The sequence below is a fragment of the Gigantopelta aegis genome, chromosome 8 (assembly GCF_016097555.1).
Source record: "Gigantopelta aegis isolate Gae_Host chromosome 8, Gae_host_genome, whole genome shotgun sequence".
Classification (NCBI taxonomy): domain Eukaryota; kingdom Metazoa; phylum Mollusca; class Gastropoda; order Neomphalida; family Peltospiridae; genus Gigantopelta; species Gigantopelta aegis.
The window spans coordinates 18,679,449-18,703,791 of NC_054706.1; the positions used below are offsets into that span (position 1 = coordinate 18,679,449).

Here is a 24,343-nt window from a genome sequence, read left to right on the forward strand (position 1 = left end):
ATTTCTGTGTGTATATTTAATTAAGGTTCAAGCATGCTGTCTTGGGACAGTGGTTAGTGGTTAGTGAGCGAGAAGTCGGTGTAGTGGCCTTACACCTACATATTGAATCGTTAAAAATCACTCTCGGTATCGGCAATCGAACCCAGTACCTACCAGCCTTAAGTCCACGGGCTTTACCATACACCACCAAGGCCGGTGTACGGTTCACAAATGTTAATTACATTTAAAATGTTGTAGGCCTATACAACAAACAATGGAATAGGCGGGATGGCCAATTACTGGTGCGAGTTGATCAATCACTGGGATGACTTAGTAAGGAAAGACAAAAAACTATTATTTAACGATGCACTCAACGCATAAAGAGAAAGGAAATCCGCTGCCACGATTCCATGGGCTAGTTTTTCGATTTGCCACTGGGATATTTTATATGCATCATCTCCCAGACAAGGTAATACACACAACGGCCTTTGTTACACCCGTTGAAGAGCACTGGCTGGAACGACAAATAGCCTACTGACGGGGATCGATCCAAGATTGATCGCGTATCAGGTAAGCGCTTCACCGTTGAACTATGTCCCGCCCTAAAGGGTTAATAACGGTCGAGTTGACCTACTTCTTATTCAGATTGTAGGTACACCAAGATTGATTTTAGTAAATATCATACCAAGTCGTATTATGTATGGGTCAGAGTCCATAAGATGTTTATCTGGGCCCGTTTCACGAAACGATACTAATACTATTTAGAGGCGGATCCAGGATTTTGTAAAGGGCGTCACAGAAATTCTAAACAGGGCAATTATAGTTCGTCGATGTCAAATGATCCAAGCTCCCAATAGGAGCGAGAACGAGATCAGGGAGTAGGGGTGGAGTGGGGGCTTCGCGGCGCCATGTTCCCCGTAAATGTTTGAAATAAAAAAGCTCAGAGACACGTGTATATTGTGAATGATGAATTAAAAAAACAACAACCAGAAAGTCAATTAAAATGGCATTCAAACGAGCGGGGTTGGGGCGTCACGGGACTCTTATGAAGTCTACCACACACTGTAGATTCACCAGTACTAGTATCATATAACATGTCCATGGGAATTTAAAATTGATCCGAGCCAGTAGTAATCGATATTAACGTAGATGTCAAATGAAAGTTAGTTGATGATTTGAAAATTTGGTGTTCAAACACATGTGTCAAAATGGATTTGATTATATATTAGTACATAATACCTTAATATTCCACTCGGCGTTTGATGAAAACAAATTTGAAGTGTTTAGGCTGCACGATATTCAGATGAAAATATGGGAGATAACTCTCATGTATTATTCATTCAGCAATTATCACGTCGGAAATGACCGAAAGTCACAGTCATCAAGCGTTCCGTATCTACGAGTCTCAACATGTAGATCAATATGTAGATATAAATGTAGGCTCGATGGATGGACGGTCAAACGGACGAATGGATGGATCGTGGATGGATGGATGCTTGGGTTGGTAGATGGATGGATTGATGGGAGGGTGGGTGGATGGATGGATGGATGAATGGATGGATTGGGGTGTGGGTCGATGGATGGATAGATGGATGTTTTACATCCATTACATGTTTAATGAGTTGATATTGATCATAAGATCGAACCCCAACCACGACTGTTATATGTATTGTCCTGTCTTAGGAACGTGCATATACAAACGACCCCTTGCTGCTAATGAAAAAACGTAGCGGGTTTTCTCTGAAGACTGTTCGTCCTTCTGCAACATTGTTCTGCACCACTATAATATATATGTAGATGCTAATGTTTTCATTGACATTATCATAATGCTGATAACTTGTAAAACTTAACGCATTAAAGAACTTGAACTTGAAATGTTTGCCATTCAATAGTCCATGATTAATGCACCAATGACCTCTTATGTCATTAAACTAAATACACAATGTGACATTAACTTTTAAATTAACAACGAAATGACGTGTCTTTAAATTTTGAGTACCGAGACGTATTAACTCTTCTTTACTCTCTGTCCGTGGACCTGCCCTTCACTTTTGTCCCTAATTTAAACAAGAGACGTCGAACGTGGCCTTGCCTGAGTGTGGACATGTGGCACTGGTCTGCGATCGTTTGACATTTACGGCGTAGCACGCGGCACGACGCCAGTGCAGCGCGCGTCATCACGCAGGCGCATTCCTGTCATCCGTGCAAGCTGGCGGGACACGCCTCGCCAATAAACATGGTCACAAGGAAAGTGTGGTATGTTTAAAACCGGTGCAAATACCCGCTGTGAAGCGGAGAAATATTAATTCAAGGACTCATCGGCTGAAAATCTTCACGCCAGTGGTCCGTACCAGGGAATTATTTTCTTGTGTTATTCAGTAGACGACAGGGTCGTACCCAGTGGGAGGTGGAGGGGTGTAAGGGCGGTACTCCCCCCCCCCCCCCCTCCATCGTCCCAGAAATGGGAAAATGTGCCCTTTTAGTTTACAAGTGCCCTTTTTGTCTAGCTGGAAAAAACATTCTGTTGGCAAGCATTTAAATAATTAAAATCGTCTTAAATTAAATATGTTTGTAAAAATAAATAGCTATATGAATGAATGGATAAATAAATAAAAAGAACATTTAAGGAAACAACCAATCGACTCATTCGGAAATCTTCGGACCTGTTCGTACCACAGATGTTATATAATTTTCGAAACCTGAGGCATGATCGAGGGGGGGGGGGGGTGGGTGGGGGGTGTCACTCGCTAGACATTTCTGTGCTCAACGTTAAATGAATCTGACATAACAGACGACAATGCTACCAGTCGTAGCACTCACCCTCCTGAACGCACCAAAGATAATAACAGGCCACGTCTGGCTACGTCAAAGGGCTCCAGTTTAAATTATCGGCAGACGTTCATAAATAACGCGATTAGCTATCTCACATGCATCATTTGGAGGGAATATGTCGGCTGTTCGTATGTAAATTAGTTCAGTCGGATCGCTTAGTTCATCTCTAGATGGTTGCAGTGTATTCCCTTAAAGCCGCAGTCTTGTCTGTCCATGTTATAACTGATTTTGAGAATCGGCTGGAATTTTATTATCGATTATCGGTTATAATCGGTTGGCACCAACCAATCAACTATCGATTACACAATCGGTTAGAATTATATGAACATAAGAAGGATTTGAATTATAATGACCACGCACTTCTTGTCATGTTCACCATTCAAATGGCTAATTTTACCTTTAATAACAATTTAACATATTTTTCTCTTTAGATACATATAAAAAAACAAAAACAAGCCCAATCCCCACCATATTTACATCAATAAGATCGTCAGAATAGGAAGAACTATTACAGTTAACATTTTTCAACTCAATCGATTATGGATTTTTATAATCGATCATCAAATCGGTATTGCCAAATCGATCTTTTTTCGATTATCATCGATCATTGTAACATCACTAGTTATAATAGTATAATAATATAACAGGGAAGTGTATTATTATATGGGTGCTCTGTGTCACGACACGTGTAATATATTGTTTACAATATTGTTTACAACCGATTACAAGGGCGGCTTGCTTCTAACAAAATACAGAAAATACATGATCCAGTACATATGAGCCTTAAGACTGTTAACGCCCTTTCTTTCTTCACATCTATGAACACTAAAGAGAACCAGTCAAATCAAAGAGATCGGGGTTTCCGGCTGACAACGAACTTAAAATACGGAAATTAACGAATGTATCGATACAGGTAGGGTGTATCGTAATACATATACGAAACTCGTGTTAGGATTCCTGTATTACCCTCGCTCTCGCAATACAATAATCCTGACACTCGTTTCGTAAAATCAGTAGACACACAAGCTCGTATAATAATCTCTATTTATTTGACATATGAATCACAATATATCGGTATTCCGATAATATCGCAAATCTCTAATAATTGTTTTAATGGAATTTACCAACACAACGGCTGCTGTTAATAATAAAATCGTTTGTTTTAGCTATCAACGTATATTCCCAGCTGCCTCGATACGTCACACTGGTCTGTTGCCATATTTCATTATTGAAAAACCCCCACCATATTTTTGTTTTGTTGTTCTGTTGCTGTTGTTGCTGCTGCTGTTGCTAGATTAACCACTCTTATCTACGGTGACGCAGCGTTCAGTTGATTCGAGCGCTTTGTTGCGTTACGACTTCCTCGACTAAAACAGGTCCTTTTGTATGACTAAAATAAGACATTAAAGATGTTTTCCTGTTCAGAATATCAGTGTCTGTTTAAACAAGGTGGTTGTTGTTGTCTTAATGTTTGTAGTAGCTCAAAGCGGATTTCACCGTACAATAATATCCAATCATATCATACGAACGAAAAACATATATCTTACGAAGTAAACTGAACAGTGAAAGTTAAAGTTTGGATTGTTTAACAACATCACTAGAGCACATTGATTTATTAATCATCGGCTATTGGAAAGAAAGAAATGTTTTATTTAACGACGCCCTCAACACATTTTATTTACGGTTATATGGCGTCAGACCACACACATTTTGAGAGGAAACCCGCTGTCGCCACTATATGGGCTACTCTTCCGATTAGCAGCAAGGGATCTTTTATTTGCGCTTCCCACCATAGCACAAACCATGGCCTTTGTTGAACCAGTTATGGATCACTGGTCGGTGCAAGTGGTTTACACCTACCCATTGAGCCTTGCGGAGCACTCACTCAGGGTTTGGAGTCGGTATCTGGATTAAAAATCCCATGCCTCGACTGGGATCCGAACCCAGTACCTACCAGACTGTAGACCAATGGCCTAACCACGACGCCACCGCGGCCGGTCAGCTATTGGATGTCAAGCATTTGGTAATTTGACATATAGCCTTAGAGAGGAAGCCCGCTACATTTTTCCATTAGTAGTAAGGAATCTTTTATATGCAACATCCAACGGCCTTTGATACACCAGTCGTGGAGTACTAGCTGTGCCCATCGACGGGAATCGATCCTAGACCGACCGCGCATTAGGCGAGAGCATTACCACTAGGCTAGGTCCCACCCCAAAATGAACAATGACTGCTACAAACATTAGTACACGACTGCATATACATTGGTATTCTAAAACAAGAAAGGGGCGGGACGTAGCCCAGTGACAACGCGTTCGCTCGATTCGCGGTCGGCTTGGGATCAATCCCCGTCGGTGGACCCATTAGGCTATTTCTCGTTCCACGCAGTGCACCACGACTGGTAAATCCCGTGGTATGTACTACCCTGTCTGTGGGATGGTGCATATAAAAGAACCCTTGCTGCTAATCGAAAAGAGTAGCCCATGAAGTGGAGACAGCAGGTTTTCTCTATCAATATCTGTGTTGTCCTTAACCATATGTCTGACGCCATATAACCGTAAATAAAATGTGTTGAGTGTGTGGTTAAATAAACAATTTTTTCGTTCTTTCTAAAACAAGAAAATATAATTAATATGTAATTTTAGTCTCCGAAAAGACTGTTAGAATGAAACATCTTACAGAGGCTGGAAACTCAGTGCAGTCTCTTTTAAATAAAATATTTCTTCCTTCCATGAACAGAACAGAACAGAACAGAACAGAGCATAACTTTATTCGCACAGAACACCACCGGTGTTACATTCGAGGTGGTTTACAAACATTTCGGCAGCAAGTATACTACTTAAAAGTATAATACCATCAAACATTCAAATAACTAAATAAATAAATAAATAAATAAATAGAGAGAAAGAAAGAATTACGGAAGCTTTATGTGACTAACATATATTTTCTATTTCCATATACATGTACTATTAATTTCATTATTGTTTGTTTAATTGGTTGGTGGGTTCGTTTGGTTATTTATTTATTTATTTATATTTTTTAATCATTATTATTTTTAAACGGGTGAATGATCTAGCTCAGTCGGTAGAGCGTTCCCCGGGGGTGTATGTATCGGTGGACACATTCTCTGAATGCGTTTTCCCCGTTCCAACCAGTGTCCCACGATTTACGCATTAAAGACCATGGTATGTACTGCCCTGTCTCTGGGGGGGGGGGAGCACATAAAAGATCTGCTGCTAGTGGAAAAAAATGTAGTGGGTTTCCTCTTAGAAACATGTCACAGTGACCAAATGTTTGACATCCAATAGCCGATGATTAATAAATTAATCAATCTGATCTAGTGGTGTCAAATAAAATAAACGTTAACTTTCATTATTTTTCTTCTTCTGTTTTTATGTTGGTATCAAAGAGAGAATGAAAACAATTCTCTGGACCATAGAATATTTGGAAATATTTTATTGATAAAGAAACGTTCGCACCTATTAGCCCATAATAACGCGTCTATAGTTTTTGGACTGATGCCAAAATGAAATGAGATCGGCGTTTCAGCGACGCCGCTTAGCAGGGACAGGAAACAGGGCTGACTTAGACAAAAAGAACACGAAGAAAGTAAATAGTATAATAGTAGCTGGTAGGAGACGGCAAGACCCGAACGCTTTGAAATCCGTTTATGTGCGTCATTTCGTGCAAGTTCGGTAGCCAAGTACGTCAAAGCCAGGTACCTAATGGGAAATACACGGCATAGCTCTCTCACATTTACGGCACCGTAAATAATGACAAAATTAAATCCTAAATCAATTTCGGGTTACTTCCGGAATTGTGGCTCAGTTTTTGGAAATGACAGAAATAAATAATTGTAAATGCTTGTGTAGATCGATCGAATATCGGCGGGTAAAAAGCGGTCTCTTGGACACGTTCCCTGACTAACGCAAACAAAAGACTGGGAGTTTACCGCGTGCAGACGTAGGGCCTAATGTATCATTATCGCAATTTCGTTTCCCCTTCTCGACATGTTTAGGAAATGCCGGTATGTTATTTATTTTTCTAACACAGTATTTCAGTGGACGCTGTCAACAGACATCCTATGGAAATGAAGTTTGCTTTTGGTATTTTCTTTCACCAACTAGTCCCAGGCGTGTGTGCAGGGAATTGTGCAGGGGGTGGGGGGGGGCGGGTCTGTAGAGGGGGTTGAGTCATGCTTCACCGAATATATAGATAAACAGACAGACAGACAGACAGACAGACAGACAAGACAGACACACACACACACACACACACACACACACACACATATATATATATATATATATATATATATATATATATATATATATATATATATTATACACACATACACACACACACACACACACACACACACACACACACATATATATATATCTATATCGCAATCGACTACACGGTTTGAGAATGCCATATAATCGCAATCGTAATCGATTACAATGCTATTGTAATCGTAATCAGCGATTACTTTCATGATTACTCATAATTATTTACTAAATTTAGATATGTTTAGCATCAACTCCAGTAACAAGGAAGGAAATTATTTCTTTAACGACGCACTCAACACATTTTATTTACGGTTATATGGCATCGAACATATGGTTAAGGACCACACAGATATTGAGAGAGGAAACCCGCTGTCGCCACTTCATTGGCTACTCTTTTCGATTAGCTGCAAGGGATCTTTTATATGCACTATCCCACAGACAGGATAACACATACCACGGCCTTTGAGATACCAGCTGGGGTGGGGTTAAACATTATTTTTGACATATTGTCTTAAAGAGGAAACCTGCTACATTTTCTTCGTTTGTAGCAAGGGATCTTTTATATGCATCATCCCACAAACAAGGTAGCATATACCACGGCCTTTGATATACCAGTCGTGGTGCACTGGCTGGAACGAGAAATAGCCCTATGGGCCCATCGACGGGGATCGATCGTAGGCCGATTGCACGTCAAGCGAGCGCTATAACAACTGGGCTACGTTCCGCCCCTACGCCTCACGTTAAACCTCGCCTTGAACTCTTTTAACATGTTCATATACCGAACACGCCTGACTCGGGCTTAACCTCTGACGTCACCAGTGATTAAGTCCGGGATAGGAGGGGGGAGGGTAAGTTTGAGGTAGGCGGAATTTGGAATAAAAATTTAGAAGTTAGGTCAGAGACCTAAAGCTAAAATAAAATAGCTGAACATCCTAATCATGTCTGGCAAAAAAAGAGAGTTAAAGGCATACTGTCACGGATTTAAGAGAACACAAAGAGTATGTACATTATGTAATATTAATGAGACTGAGAATGAGTTTCATTTTATTCTTCAGTGTCCACGATACGAAACTTTAAGAAATAGATTTATTAAGAAATACTACTCCAAGAACCCCAGTGCTTTTAAATTAATACAGCTATTGTCAACTACAAACAATAAGGAGATAAATAACCTTGGCAAATACTTACTACAGGCGAACAAAATGAGGGATATGCTATTACTACAAACAACTTAATATATCTATATTTGTGTAACCCATATTACCGATTGTTTATATATAGATATAGATGGATTGTTTTATCGGTATATGTGTATGTATTTATGTAAGTCATTCTCCACCATTGTTCCGCACTATTGTACATAATATTGTATTTCATTGTTATAATGCTGATAAGTTGGAAAACTTAACGCAATAAAGAACTTGAACTTGAAGGACCTTATTTCGCTAAAAATGGATAATAAATAAAAATTACATTAATTGTTGGAAACCAAATCTAGCTATTGCATCACCGTAACTGAACCATGATGGGAGTGGAATCCACGTCAACCCTCTCGGCAATTTTAGTTTTTGAATTATGGACCATTGCTATAATTCAATTATTTTTTACAAAATATCATTAATAAATGGAGTATGGTGGTTATGAAGATCGTTGAATAAAATACATTTAGGGACAAATCAATTTTTTTTCTTCAGGTAATACTTTGTTGAGGAGTTCTTGTCGAAACAGCCCGTTCCGCTCAGCAGTCAGGTAGAAGTTGTTCGTTTCGGCCACCGTTTGAAGCTGGTACTTCCCTTTTTCAGATGGAAGTTGGAGCCAAGATGTTTCCTTAAACGGGGCCGTTGATCTGGGATGCGCTGGTGACGTTAAACCAAATGACCACATTGGTGACCAGTCAAATAGTTTGCGAACGTTAGCGTCGATTGCTGTTACCGAACACGGTGAAGACTTGAATAGAAACAAAATTGTAAGTGACCTTTTCATAGTGTTATAATTAAAACTGTGCATTTAGAAAAGAAATTTTGAAAGCCAAACTCCGTATAAAAACTGGGACCTTAAAATCTACGACAAAATCAGCGAAAGAAAAAACAACCAACCCCCCCCCCCCCCCCCCCCCCCCCCCCCCCCCCCCCCCCCCCGACGTGGGGTTTTCAGTGTAATTTTTATTTTTATCCAAAGATGCCCAAGAAAGTGATGTTTATGCCTTGATGGAGCACAATACAGTTTTGCTATTCATGAGTTAATTATACATATTATTGTGTGTGGTATTGATAAGTTTGTAGTTGGCGTAAATAAATGTCAAAGTTTGAAAGGAGATAGATATGGATCTTTAATGCGTATAGGTATCCCCCTTCACCCCCGACACACATACTGTGATACATTGTCAAACAGTTCTTAGTAAATAATATATATACTGGCATCCAAAATAAACTATACCAATACTATGAGAGACTACTGTGTTGCATGTTTAAAACATGTAAACTGGCGATCAAATGAAAATATACCAATTATTTTTTCAAAGTATTAAAAACAACACAAAACACAAGCTGATGCAAATGTTATATTTTGAAAGTATAATAATTTGGCGATAAATAAACACGAGTATACTCAATAAAACCCATAAAATGATAATATCACAGTTCCCAACAGCACTAGGGGTGAAATGTGCGATTTCATAAAGGACCACTCATAACGAAGGTGAATAAATTTGACCACAAAGAACATGTTTCAATGGCATGCATGTCCACCATGTGCACGTATGCAAGCATGGACCCGACGTCGGACAGATTTCCGTCATTGACAATAAGGTCTGTCCGCCGTTGGCCACAGATACCGCCCCAAACCATCACAGATCCACCACCAAACGGTTCAGTCTCCTGAACACAGCACGGAGCTGTTCTCTCTCCTGCACGTCGGTATATCCGAGTCCTGCCATCAGCTCTGAATAACTGGAACCTGCTCTCATCAGAAAAAAGTACACGTTGCCAGTTCCGATGTTGCCAATCTTGAAACTGACGTGCTCAACTAAAACGTCGAAGTCGATGATGCCTCGTCAATGTCATCCCTCTGAATGGTCGATAGGCCCTGCTACCATGCTGTCGTAGTGGACGACGTACATTGTGACGACTGATGACATGTCCAAGGCCAGTCGCTGCAGATGACGTCATAGTGAGGAATCTGTTACGTAAGTGTAAGATGCGGAGATGGCGGTCCTCGTTGGCGGTTGTGACGCGGGGTCTTCCACTTCATGGTCTGTCAGCAGTCCTGCCAGTCACCCTGTAACGCTGTATCAACCTGGTGATCATCAATTTTGTGCAACTCAGGATTCTTGCCACATGGGCATAACTCGCACCCAACTGCACCATACCAATAGCTCTCTCTCTCGCGCGCTCTCTCCCCCCCCCCCCCCCTCCCCCTTATGTGCACGAGTATCATGTTTCTCGTGCAGTATAAATTTGATAAATAAACTTATTTTGCACGTGCAGCATCGCCCAAACGCAGCAATGTGCGACTATTCGTCACTGATTGCATTACAACGAACAATACTGGAACCTATCTAACCTTCCATGAACGTGTATTGTGTTTATTTATAATAAAAATAATTGGTATACTTTCTTTTGATCGTCAGTTTATGTTGGGAACAAAATTTCATTTCTTAAAAACCGAAACATGTATTTCCATTATTCAAAGTATAAAGAGCAGTTTTAAAACATGTCTTGGTAGTTTCTTTTGGACGTCAGTATAGCCTATATATTATAAACACTTTATGTTTGCTGCATTTAGTTCACTTTCAACTAAAGGTTTTGTTTGTTTTATTAGTCTGTCGTGACATCCAATAGCCAATGTATATTTTTATGCTGGTGTGTCGTTAAACATTGTTTGTTTGTTCGTCTGTTGTTTTTGTTTGTTTTGATTTTGTTTTGTTTGTTTGTTTGTTTGTTGTTGTTGTTTGGTTTTTTGGGGGTGGGGTGGGTGTAGTCCGTTGTTGGGGATTTTTGGCTTTGGTTGGGGTTTAGGGTTGTTTGGTTGTTGTTGTGTGTTTTTTTCTGGGGGGTGGGGGGTGATATTTTTTTCTTCTTTTTTGTGAGGGTAGTTGGACTGTTTTTTGTTTGTTTGTATATTATTTAAAAAAAAAAAAATAATAATAATAATAATAATAATATGTCAGATCACTGGGGAACAGCACCCAACGCAACCACCTTGCTACTCCATCGCCAGGCCACCAGGTAACCAAAACATGCAGTGACGGCATTAAATAAACACTAAAAGACAATTTTGGCCTATCTAATCTAAATAATTCTATCTAAACAAAGGTTAATGTACTCGTGGTAGAGCGTTAGAAAATATACGTCGAAATAGCTCTGCAGTTTCCTGACAACGTTTTTCCTGTGGCAGGAAGTGAATGATTTCAATCGGCGGAGCTCCCCAACGACGGAACCACAGTGCAGTTCACTTCTGGTACTAACCAACACGAGCTCAGCGGCGGGTCAAGGAATCGTTGGTGTGTGTGACATGAAAACTTGTTGTTGATCCACGGGTGGTGCTGTGTACCTTTGAATTGATGTTTCATTTGAAAACGAAATTGGAACAAGACATATGTCATAATATTGTTTGTTCTCTTCGAAATGAAAATGCCAAAAGTAAAAAATAAATAACTAGAAAGAAAGAAACGGAAGGGAAGTTCACGACCTTCAGTTATCAATATTTGTATTTACGGTCTTACCTAAAGGGACAAGCTCAGTCGGTTGAGTGAACGCTTGAGGTGCTGATTGAGTTTTTTCTCGTTCCAACCAGGGCACCACAACTGGTCAACGGCCGTGGTATGTGCTTTCCCCTCTGTGGAAAGTGCATATAAAAGATCCCTTGCTGCATTTGGAAAAATATAGCGAGTTTCCTCTGATAACTACGAGTCAGAATTACCAAATGTTTGACATCCGATAGTCGATGATTAATTAATCAATGTGCTGTAATGGTGTCGTTAAACAAAACAAACTTTATAACGTAACCTAAGAGCGGATACAGACATATGGATTCAGGATGAAGATGACACAACTGGGTCTGCTTTGGAAGGGAGCCTCCTTCACAGAACATACAAATTAGAGGTTGTTTAGACGACGTTTTATACACATAAAATGATTCATAGCAGTTCGATTATTGCAACTGTAAATAGTTTGTGAAAGTATTGTAATACACAGGGGCCGGATACAGGAAATATTTTTGTTGGGGTCTTATGGAAAAAGGACACATGGACCAACTGGGGAAAGGGTAAGCCAATGGAAATTAAAACAACAACAACAACAAAAACCGTTTAATAAACCCACAACAAACAACGACAGAATAATGAGGCACTTGAATATATTTAGGGAGACGAGACTCCTGGTTCAATCTTGGATCCAGCTCTGCAATATTAAATTTATTAAAACCATTAAATCTGCTGACCCTAGTTCCAGAGGTAAATACCTTGGGCTGCTACAAACACCATGGTGATCAAGTGCCCTGCTTATAAATCGGTTAGGGTTTAGACTCAATACTTCTGGTCCTCAAATCCACGGCGTTCGAATCCTGGTTGGGGTTTATGGGTGTTTAGTAACTATTAGTACCAGTAACCACTGTAATTGTCGTACATGACGTTTCATCGAGTGATACTAACTAAACACCCGTACACTCCAACCAGGGCCCCGTTCCACGAAGCGATCTTAGCCCTAAGATTACCGTAAGCGCATAGCTACCCTATGACCTATCTAAACCGGATACCTCGTCCCGTGGTTGTCCGGTTTTGGGGGTTCCCTTTAGTTACATTCAGTGTTGGACTTTATATAAGACATCTTTCTTTGAATTTCAAGAGTAAAGACACTCTTGTACATCAGTGAGAGCCCAAACAAGTAAATGCTAAATTAGGTAGAGTATCATTAAATAGATATTTACAAAATATTTACTCTTCAGTTTAATATGAAAGAAATAATCGACGAAAATAATTTTCATTCTATTTCCGACACTACTATAGACGTTTATGTATTGCCATTAGAACCGCCGCATATGTCGTGTTGTATTGACGTAGATATACTGTCGTGGCTCTTCTCGTACGAGGCACTCGTACTGTGTGTCGTCGCCTTTATTACCAGACGTTTATATCTCTGTATTACCATTAGAACCGCCGCATACGTCGCGTTGTGATGACGTAGATATACTGTCGTGGCATTTCTCGTACGACGCATTCGTATCGTGTGGCGTTGCCTTTATTACTAGACATTTTTAGCTCTGATGACGTAGACATACAGTTAATACCATTACACTGCCACTTATATCGTCCTTCCGTCCACTTTGGCGCGTGAGGTGGTATAACAGGATGTGCAAGGGTGTAACGAGATACATCCGGGGTATTGTTTACTGGCTGTATTCAGCTTGCCTCGATCAGTTTAATGCATGGACTGACATAGAAAAAAGAAAATATTCTCTTTTATTCAATAGGCTTTTCAAAAATATTATGTTTCTAGGAACCCGACTCTACCTAGAAAAAAACAGGGATTACCTTAATGTTAATGTTTAAAGTTTTAAGTTTCAATGTATTTTTTTATATTTATTTTTTATTTAAGAAACAAACAATTAATATGTAAGTGAAAAGAGTACATATATAGTATGTAGTATTTTATCTGGATCTGTTAGTATGATGGGGCGGGACGACTGGTATATCAAAGCCGTAATCAAGGACAATACACAAACATCAGTTAACATACGTGATAGGATTGGACATTAAAATTAAAACATCCCAGGGTTGTAGTTAGCTGGGGTTAAGGAGGGTCAGTTGAATCTCAACACAAATGAGACAAAAATGCCCCTTTTAGTTTAAAAGTGGCTTTTTTTTGTCTATCTGAGGAATACCCTCTATTTCTGTACCTTGGATGTTTTTGTACTACCACCCACTTGTTTCAGCCTAGGTGCGGTCCTGTATTTACAGTTAATAGGAACGTTTAGGTCAGTCAAGGCCGTAGGAAGCGGTACGGTTGACTATATATTTATTTATTTAAAAACAACAACAAACAAAGAAACAAAAATCAACAACAACCCTCTTCCCACCCCCACCCCCACCCCCCCCCCCACCCCCAAAAAAAAGAAAAGAAAAAAGAACCACGTGGACCTTTTCTATTTTGTTTTTGCACCACCAGAAACTCCTGGGGGGGGGGGGGGGGGGTCCGAATCCCCCTAACTGATCATTTTATTCAAGAGAAAGATGCTGTAATAGACAAATCTTCTAAATGTCATACATATAAACAGTTGACAGACACTTTTTGTTTACAATATTACCTTAGAATATCCATTCCTGACTGTTATACAACACTAATTACAAAATGTCGTGTTTCTTCCCATCATCTGCTCGTTGAAGAAGAGAGATATTATGACATAGAAAGATCAGAAAGAAAATGTAAATTGTGTAATAAGGACGACATATAAGATAAATATCACTTTATCTTGATATGTCCACTGTATATAGATCTACGATCTCGTTATATTAAGAACTATCATTGGTTCAAATCATCTGTGTATACAATTGTACAATTAGTATCTGTGCAAAACAAAACACAACTCTGGACTCTTGGTAAATATCTCAAACAGGCAGCATATTTACGTTCTCCACTCATTTGAATGTCCATATTCCAAATACACAATCTCTCATGTATATATTACTATTTATGTATCATTTTGTATTTTATGTCTATGAGCCGCAAGGATTAAACCAAATAAACTATACTATACAACTAATGTTATAATATTTTTATCAATATTTTCCCAATGTTTTCTAATATTTATATTATAACTTTTTTTCACAAATGAACAAATAACTGTATTCGTCTCCAGTGTTTGTATTGCAGAGTTTACGAAATCTATTCTACGGGAACATTAAACCTGCCAGTTATCGGTAATGTTAAATTTGATATGCGCAAACCTGTTGTCCAATATCTATTTCGGTCCGATAAATCTCCATGATGCGTTTCAGAAAGAAATAAGTTATTAATAATGTATACATTTGGTTCCTGTAAGAGTACTACTAACATAGAATATCCGGTTACTACGTTTTGATATCGTAGTTATTTGGCGAGGTTTAGATAACGGTGTAACTGGCGAGCTTCAGCAAGCCTATTACACCGTTATCGAACCGAGCCAACTAACCATGATATCAAAACGTAGTATCCCGATTTTTAAAAATAAAATTTATCATGCAACACCTTTCAAGTTATATTTTTGTAATATGTTTCATTCAAAAAGCGGTGTAGGAAGTATTCGTTTTATCGTGTAAAAATTACTACAGGAAGTCGAACAATAGCAGGTGCCCGAAAGCCTAAAAGTTATGTATTTCCAAATTTTAAATAAAATACTTTGATTCTATTTCAAAGTCTGTTGTGTCACAACATTACAATTTTTGTATCTTTTGTTTTGTGAAAATAAACTCAAGTTTGTCTGTGACCTGAAGATGATCTACATCACTGGCTGCTAGTGACTGTGACGTCAGACGCTGTTCCAATGTAAACATTCTTTGCAGGAAGCTACTTGGGTTTTTTTTTGTTTCAAAATGTTTGAATTTAAAATGTTGGCTAGTTCCGAATGAGAACGAATAATGGATAATTGAAAAATAAGAGGTAATTTGACGTTACAGGAAGTGTAAATGTTATATTTATTTATGCAGTTCAACAATTACTGCCGTAAATAGATGTTTGAAAAATGAGAAAACGACCTACCTGAAAATTGAGCAAAAATCCGTCATGCGCACAACTCATTTCCTAGTGACATGATAACACATTCTAGTGACATGATAACATTTCGAATTATCAGGTAGGGGTTATCAGGTCAACAGGAAGCATGGTTGCATGATACTATGCGAGAACCAAGTTTGTATGTCTTTATCGCAGTTTTTTGTTTTAGTTCCTGTGTATAGATAAACATGAAATCAGTTTATATGTAGATGTTGACCGTTACACACGTTATCTCAAATTAGTTACGTACTCCCTAATGACATATTTTATTATTTTCTATACTCAACAAAACTGATTAAGAGCCAGTAGATGTGTTTGGAATGTTTCTTTAAATATGGTTTTAAAAAATAAAGATTCTTCCATTATAAGGTTTCGACGTCATGATAGGTTCTTGTTTTTAATGATTTATATAACAATTTAGAGCTAGGCCTAAAAACATTACAAGTATCATTACGAACCAACATGTAACGAATTCTAGTGGAATGCGCATTTCGGGAGTTTTCATAATGCATGCAGTGTTCTCGCTGCTCCATTTAAACGGGGCGGTTCGCCCCACTGTTGCTCTTTGGCGCCCTCCTTTTCACGTTCTGCCGCCATCCTTTAATTTTCTCTGCTCCTCTTTATTTTCCCTCACCCTACTATATTTTGCAGTACCTATCTCCGCTATTGTATATTTGTCTCGAAGCTGAAACATATCTTCCAGTATTGTTGTTTTTGTTTTTTTCAAATTCAATAAAATTATTTCGAGAAACAATAGATAAGGCCATATTTTAGTTTTTTTAATTTCAACTTTGATCAAATAATTCAAATTATCTCACGATATTCGCAATGCATTAACGTGTTTCTTTTAATTAACTCTAACACTAAGAAGAAGTTTGTTTTGTTCAACGACAACGCTGGCGCACATTAATTAATTAATTAAATCATCGGCTATTGGATGTCAAACATTTGGTAATTCTGACTCGTAGTCATCAGAGGAAACCCGCTACATTTTTTCTAATACAGCAAGAGATCTTTGATATGCACTTTCCCACAGACAGGAAAGCACATACCACGGCCTTTGCCCAGTTGTGGTGCATTGGTTGGATCGAGGAAAAACCCAGTCAGCTGAATGGATCCACCGAGGTGGTTCGATCCTGCGACGCAAGCACCTCAAGTGAGCACTTAATCGACTGAGCTAATTCCCGCCCCTTAGTAAACGATTCCCCTAGTCTCTCGTTTATTATTTTATTACACATAATATTAAAGGTGCAGACCCTAGTTTCAACTCGTAAAAATGGAAACTAAATTTGGTTAAGTTACAAACCTGTAACACATTTGGATAACGTTACAAAAGAGTGAAACAAGAGTTTTTGCCGTTATTTTACTGTTATTTTTCAGACGCACGTACGTTTTTAAAAATATTAAAAACACATTTTGTGGTATTAAAAACACCACGATGACCAGAAACATTTCGGTTGTACGAAAATGGATTACCTTTACAATAAAATATAAGTAATGTTTGATTTCAGTTATTATAAACGGCTCTAATAGTGAAAAAATATCCATTAGTGTTTAAAAACTAAGGTCTGTCGCTTTAAATTGCAAAATTATCTTGGTTTGCTACCAAAATGGTTATCAATACCTATTACAAAACTGAGGTTAGGTCAGAACTATAACTTAAAGCAATAAAGAACAAGAACTGTAATTACCAAATGGAAAAAGCTGGTGGGGGAAAAAGAATACAAAAAGAAAGAAAATGCATTTCTTGTGAGCAATTTTGAATTAATTGACGAATACCATTATATTTTGTATTTGTCCATGTTTTCCCGATACCCGTAAGGAGAACATTGAAGCCAAGTATTCTAAATTAAAAGCTCATGAATTGTTTAATAGTAAACGTTTGTCAGCATTTCGTAATAAATATCTTTAAATAATTTTCTTAAATTTTAAAATGAGCTTTTGGAAAACACTATATCCTCCGAGTGTAATATTATTATTATTATTATTATTAAAAATTATTTTCTTCATCTCGTCATGTATTATTCATGAAGTAATTATAGGATATTAAACGAGCTTCCATTTCCTATCATGTTTATGTCCCGTGTGAAATAGGGTTTTTTAATTGTCATGAGCTTTAACTAGTGACATTGAACATTATATCACGAGGGACATAAATATCATATGAAATGGTAGCGAATTTAATATCATATTTATTACCCATAATTGATTATAATTTATATCATTTGACGTTCTAGTGTGAGATAACATTTTGATATGAACCAAGTTAGCCAGATATGTTTAACTAGACTGATAATAAATTTTGTACTGGCACTATTTGGACGTTTTGTACTGGCACTATTTGGACGTTTTGTACTGGCACTATTTGGACGTTTTGTACTGGCACTATTTGGACGTTTTGTACTGGCACTATTTGGACGTTTTGTACAACAAACTATTGATTGATTGATTGATTAATTGTATTTCTTTAGGAACAGTAATTGAACAAGGTACATTCATCCATAAATAATAATAAATTAATTATTAACACCGACAAGTTACTTAATAACTAAAATTAAGTAAAGACGAAGAAGTAAAAGAAGACAGTGACGATTTTGACGACGACGACGACAGCAACGACGACAACGACGACGAAGAAGACAAAGAAGAAAATTTTAACAAGAAGAAAAAAGTTTAAAAAATAAATCAAGTGCGAAGACGAAAATAATATATTTATCTTTTAAGTGCGTAATAAAATTACGAGTACACGTCATACGTTAAAATAGTCCCGGCTATCGATATCTATAACTCTAATATTATGGGCGATGCTCGAGTGATGCATCTAATCAAAAAACGGGAAACGGCGAACCACATGTGTTTGCTCATTAACACAGGATCTCCGATAGCAGTGATAAAACAGATGGGTCTTGTTTTAAGCCCAGACGGTAATTTTCGTACGTCGCCGCGGGAAGCCGGGAGGAAAATAGACTTATGTAACACACCTGCGCGAGTTACGTCACCCGCGGAACAATCCGTCTTCGAGGTGAGACGTGGTAATCGCGTCACAACGATCGTAGGTTGAACAGGAGAACCGACCGAGCTTAACACCGGCCTCGGTGGTGTCGTCGTTAAGCCATCGGACATAAGGCTGGTAGGTACTGGGTTCGCAGCCCGGTACCGGCTCCCTCCCAGAACGAGTTTTAACGACTCAATGTGTAGGAGTAAGACCACTACACACTCTTTTCTCCCACTAACCACGAACAACTAACAACTAATCCACTGTCCTGGACAGACAGCCCAGATAGCTGAGGTGTGTGTCCAAGACAGCGTGCTTGAACCGTAATTAATAAACGTGAAAATAAGTTAAAATAAATGAAGCAGTTTATTTACAATCAGGCCGTAGTATAACGATGTTAAAGGGACATACATAATCATTTTAATAGATGTAACAAGTTTATAGCATGAACTAACACGTAATAACACATGTATTTATTTGTATCGGATAGTAATTACGTCGGGTTAAAGATATAGAAAATACTACATGAGTGGTCGTTAGAATACCATAATGTTATTGTACGAATTTTCTTTTAAACGTATCTGACGAGCGAAAGCGAATTGGATACATTTTTAAACGAGTTGTAAGATAAATGGAATGAATGAACGAATGTTTAACGACACCCCAGCACAAAAATACACATCGGCGATTGGGTGTCATAAACATGTGAAGTATATGGAAATATTGTATAAGATAACTTGTATCTGATGGACGTGAATGTAATATTTTATTTCTACGAATCCTTAAAACCAGGATTTATTCAGTGTATTTTTTCCTTTATATATATCTTCCTTCTTTCGTTGTTTTCTTTTTGTGTTATGTGTTCTTTAATTCAATTATTTTAATGTAATTTAGTTTTATTCAGTTAGTCAGCAACATCAGTCAGTCAGTTGGTTTTATTTATTTATTTATTTATTTTATTTATTTATGTATTTATTTATTTATTTTTGCCTATTTATTTATTTATTTGTATTTATTTATTTATTTATTTATTTATTCATTTATTCTGTTCGATTGTTGTTTTAGTTAATTAACTTAGTTCTTCTTTATTTACCGCAACGTATATAAATTCTCATGATTCTGTTGACAGTTCCCGACCTGTGACCCATGACCAACATGGCCGCCACCTACCAACCTCAGTTAATCTAATCTCGGTAAGCAAATAACGCGTATATCGATAATTCCTCAGTCCGCGATAATATCATTAAGATTACGTTACGTCGGTTCACGTTTCCAAATCATAATACCTCGCATATCGCATTTCAACGCGTCGTTCTTTGTCCGTCTTAATAGTGGCGGGCACGTCAACAAAACATTTCGTATTCTGCCGCACATATATACACAATCAAGACCCGATATCTCGAAATGTTTATTTTCGCCCCGATTGATAGATTTGCTTGGCCGAACGTCGAGACATGTTCGAAATACTTCACCGCACGAAACCCATCGCCGATTGAAGGTCTATCTGACAACGATGTGCAGTTGCCTAGCAACCTGTGTTTTACGATCCCGTGTTATGCTACGAGGAACGACACCATTTCAAATTATCCGTACATCCCCCGAAAGCAGGCTCCAGCGTGGTGTATAAATATCCGTAAATACCAACCGGGCTATTTCTCAACCCGCGAGACATTATTTTAAAATCTAACGCCAACCTTTCCGAATATAAACCTTTTGGAGCTGTTACTATATTTAGGGTGTGTGTGGGTGGGTTCTGGATTTGGTGGGTGAAGGTGGGGGCACCAACATTATAATTATTTGTTTGTATATTTATTTATTTATTTTGAAAACTATTAAGTTTGTGGTTTTTTAAAATTATTATTAGGCCTATTACAGAAATTTTGCAATCGCACGAATACGATTACTATTACAGTTAACTACTTGTAATCGTAACTTATGGTCATCAAGACAGAAATAATATTACATTTTGTAACAATGAATAAAAGCTGTACATGATGGGTTTTGTTTTCTAAAATCACAATAATATGACTGTTTCTGTGTAAACATTGCAGGGTAGAGATATTAATCGGAAAATAAATCGGCTATCCTGTGGTTAAATGCATTTATATTTTAACGTCACTTAATATATGGGCAAACTAGAACACAAGCACAGTAAATCGTAAAAATTGTTTGTCAACATAGTGTATTTTTTAATTGAACGTTTTAATTTTTAAATAAAAAAAGGTCGCTAAATATCTTACAGATAGATCCATGGGTGTCATGTATTTCAGAAATGTAGCCCTGCCATGCCTACGACAAGCACGGCGGAACATGGGTGGGTGCCTCTAGCCTTCCCACTCTTCGCAATAATTCTGAATAAAAATATTATTGGTAGTAAATCTTAAGGCATACTTGTAGAATGCAGGAAACTGCATTTCAGGACATCTAGTTTTAAAACGTTTACAGGGAAGCATACACGCGAACCCACTAGAAAATTTGCTTTGCGCCCTCGATCTCAATTAGGCCCCCAACCCCAACGTCTACTTGCTTCCACCGTGCCTGTAGTATATACTAGTATACGATATACTACTGCAAGTATTTATGACAATAAAACTCATTCAGTTAGAGTAATGTTTATAATGTTATAAACGAATTACTGTTCTGTTTTACTAAATAAGGTATATTAGTTATGACTGACATACTCTTGGGGTGACCCCATTAAGTGTGGTGCCATGTATTATATTTTTCTCTCTCTTCTAATATATTTCCTGTATCCGCCTTTGACGGGGCACGTCATACACTCGTATTCCTGGTAAAAAAAAATAATAATAATAATAAATAAATAAATACACATCCTGAACGGCTGCATTTATTTATTAATTATAATCGTAATATTTGCATTCAGTGTCGTAAAGTTCCGAAACAGGAACAAACAACAAACAGGAACAAAATTTAAAGTCCAGCATGATTTTTATTTATTTATTTTTTGTTTAAATTTTTAATTATTATTATTATTTATTTACTTATTTTTATTTTTGGTTAATTTTATTTATTTATTTTTATTTTTGGTTAATTTTATTTATGTATTTATTTATTTATTTATTTATTTATGTATTATATTAAGGGTCGAAGTTACGATGCATGCATCTCTTAGTCACGTGGAAATTTCCTAAACACTTTGTATATTCAATATGTTACGGTAAACGCGCGTCTTTAGCCAGAATCGCACAAGTTGTATTCTTAATGAGTTTAAAGATGTTACCTCAAACTCACATAATGGCGGCTTCACACCAAACTTATTTATTTTAAAGGTGCTATCTCAAAAACTGCATAATGTTGGTTTCACGTCAAAATAATTGATCACTGCTTTAAAACGTAAACATTATACCTTCAACATTGGCCCATAAAACATTATAACTAAATGGTTTAATTTACTAGTAAAAAAACCCCAACAAATATTGGAAATCCTTCAGTGTGGATGACCGACAGAATTGTCCGCGTTCAGTAGAGGCGAACACTCCGCAACGTTACGCCAGAGAATATTGCTGACAAGTTTACAAGCATCTAACGTGAACACGCGATGAGCATCTTTCGTAAATTCGGCTCTAAGTGTTTTCTGAGCGCCATTATGAATGCTGTAAGATTTATGATTATGACCACTCTCATAGCCGTATCAGAATCCGCCATCTTGGAATTGATCCATTTTAACTACACCAGACCTCGCCAGTTAAGGGGAGATATCTCTCTCTGGCTCCTCATCACTCCCCTGAGACTACTTCAAGGGGAGTCATTGTTAGCTTCCCTTAGCATGTGAAGTTAAAAACAGGTACTATAAAAGGATTACATACCAATGCTCACTATAGTGATATGTTAGGCGTTTATTTGTAATATTAGGAATGAGGACCCATATTCACAAAAAGGTGTACAGTTACGTCTACGACTAGCACTTACGTCTGCCGTAGATTTACGTTTACGTGCAAGTTCAATCCTTGGGCGTTCGTCATCGCGAACTGCTTCAATTATTAGCTGCCATTTTCTGCAAATAATAGTAAATAACGGTGATAGTGCTTGATTTATTATATGTACACGACTTACGTGCAGCGTTAGTTGTAACCGGAGGCATTCTTATATTTACGTCCAACTTTACACGAAACTTACGTTTACGTTGTTTTGTGAATAGATCTTCAGTCGTAGATTTACGTTTACGTGTAAAACTAGGCTTACGATGTTTGTGAATATGGGTCCAGCTGTCATATTCATAATTTTTGGGCACGCCATCTAAATTAAGCTATTCCATTTCAGTATAAAGTCAAAATTGTCCTTATAAATTGAATACCTTCTGTCCGATGCTTAGCCACTACTGGCCTTGCCTGACACTGGACGTGGGATGGAGGTGCCAAGACCTATAGTCTGTTCCATCATTCTATTAAAATGTTTTTTGTAAATAATTTCAGTTTGGTCTGACGTAAGAAGAAAAGTAAAAGTGTTTTGGAAATAACAAACAAATACAATTTGTGTGTGCAATTTACAAATCAATCGGCTCGGAAATAAATAACTTGTAGTAAATTAAATAGTATGAAAAAAAATGCGATCCCTGTGGGACGGACTATAAGTTAGGGGTGCCGTTAACCACTCAGCTAAATTTAGTTGTTCTTTTTGACGGAGATGTCTTCACTTTTCTGTGATCTGATTTTGATAAGACTATTTATATGTTATTCTCTGTATTAAGGTGTACCGGAATATATTTTAAAGAAAAAAAGAAAGAAAGAAAGAAAGTGTAAATTGTTCCTATTCAAGCCTTTGTCCGGAGATTGACATGTTTAAAACGAGTTAAACACGTTCCATGAGGGTGTACACAACACGAACTTAGTACAGTCGTATCGCAGGAAGTCTTATCTCACCAGTGTCGTGCGATATTTTGTTTATATCAAGGGATCTTTGTGACACTTCACAATCGTTTTATGGTTATTAGAATTAGTTATCACAACTGATAGTCGTCGAGATGCGTCATTGTTTTAGCGTGGTCAACGATTAGCCTTTATGCTTATGTCACACCAAAGTAGTTCTCAAAACGTCCTACCCCGTCCTAAAAAAAATCGTAAAACGGGCTGTGGTCGGGGTAGAACGTGTAACTTTGGCCAAATAATTCCTAAAATACGATGCTAGTTCGTTCATAAACAGTCCTCAATACGTCCATCTCGTCTTTATCCTAGCCGCAGTCCGTTGGTAATAAAGTTCAGGTCGGGTAAAATTGCCCGTTCACCTCATGCGGACAACGTTTCCAGGCAGTCCAAGCCCGTCCGTAGTCAGTTTAAACCCGTTCTGAAATAGTTCTACCTCGTTCCCAATACGTCCAAACCCGTTCTAACTAGTTCTTAACTCGACCACCTCGTTCCCAGACAGTTCACCTCGTTCTCACCACGTTCTCATCTCGTCCCTAGTGCGTGCGGAACGTAATTTCAATCGTGTCCTGGCCCGACTTCTATAAATACCCAGCGCGTTGTTGCCAGTCCTGTCTT

The 24,343-nt window shown here is 37.9% G+C and overlaps 1 long non-coding RNA gene across 1 annotated transcript in view; it reads left to right on the forward strand.

The window, feature by feature from the left end:
- The window catches only part of LOC121378325, a 71,259-nt gene extending 59,631 nt beyond the window's left edge, over window positions 1–11,628 (forward strand). The window contains exons 2-3 of the long non-coding RNA XR_005958706.1: window positions 8,906–9,069; window positions 11,499–11,628. This is a non-coding gene — a long non-coding RNA (uncharacterized LOC121378325). The remainder of the gene's footprint in view (window positions 1–8,905; window positions 9,070–11,498) is intronic.
- The last annotated feature ends 12,715 nt before the right edge of the window (window positions 11,629–24,343 follow it).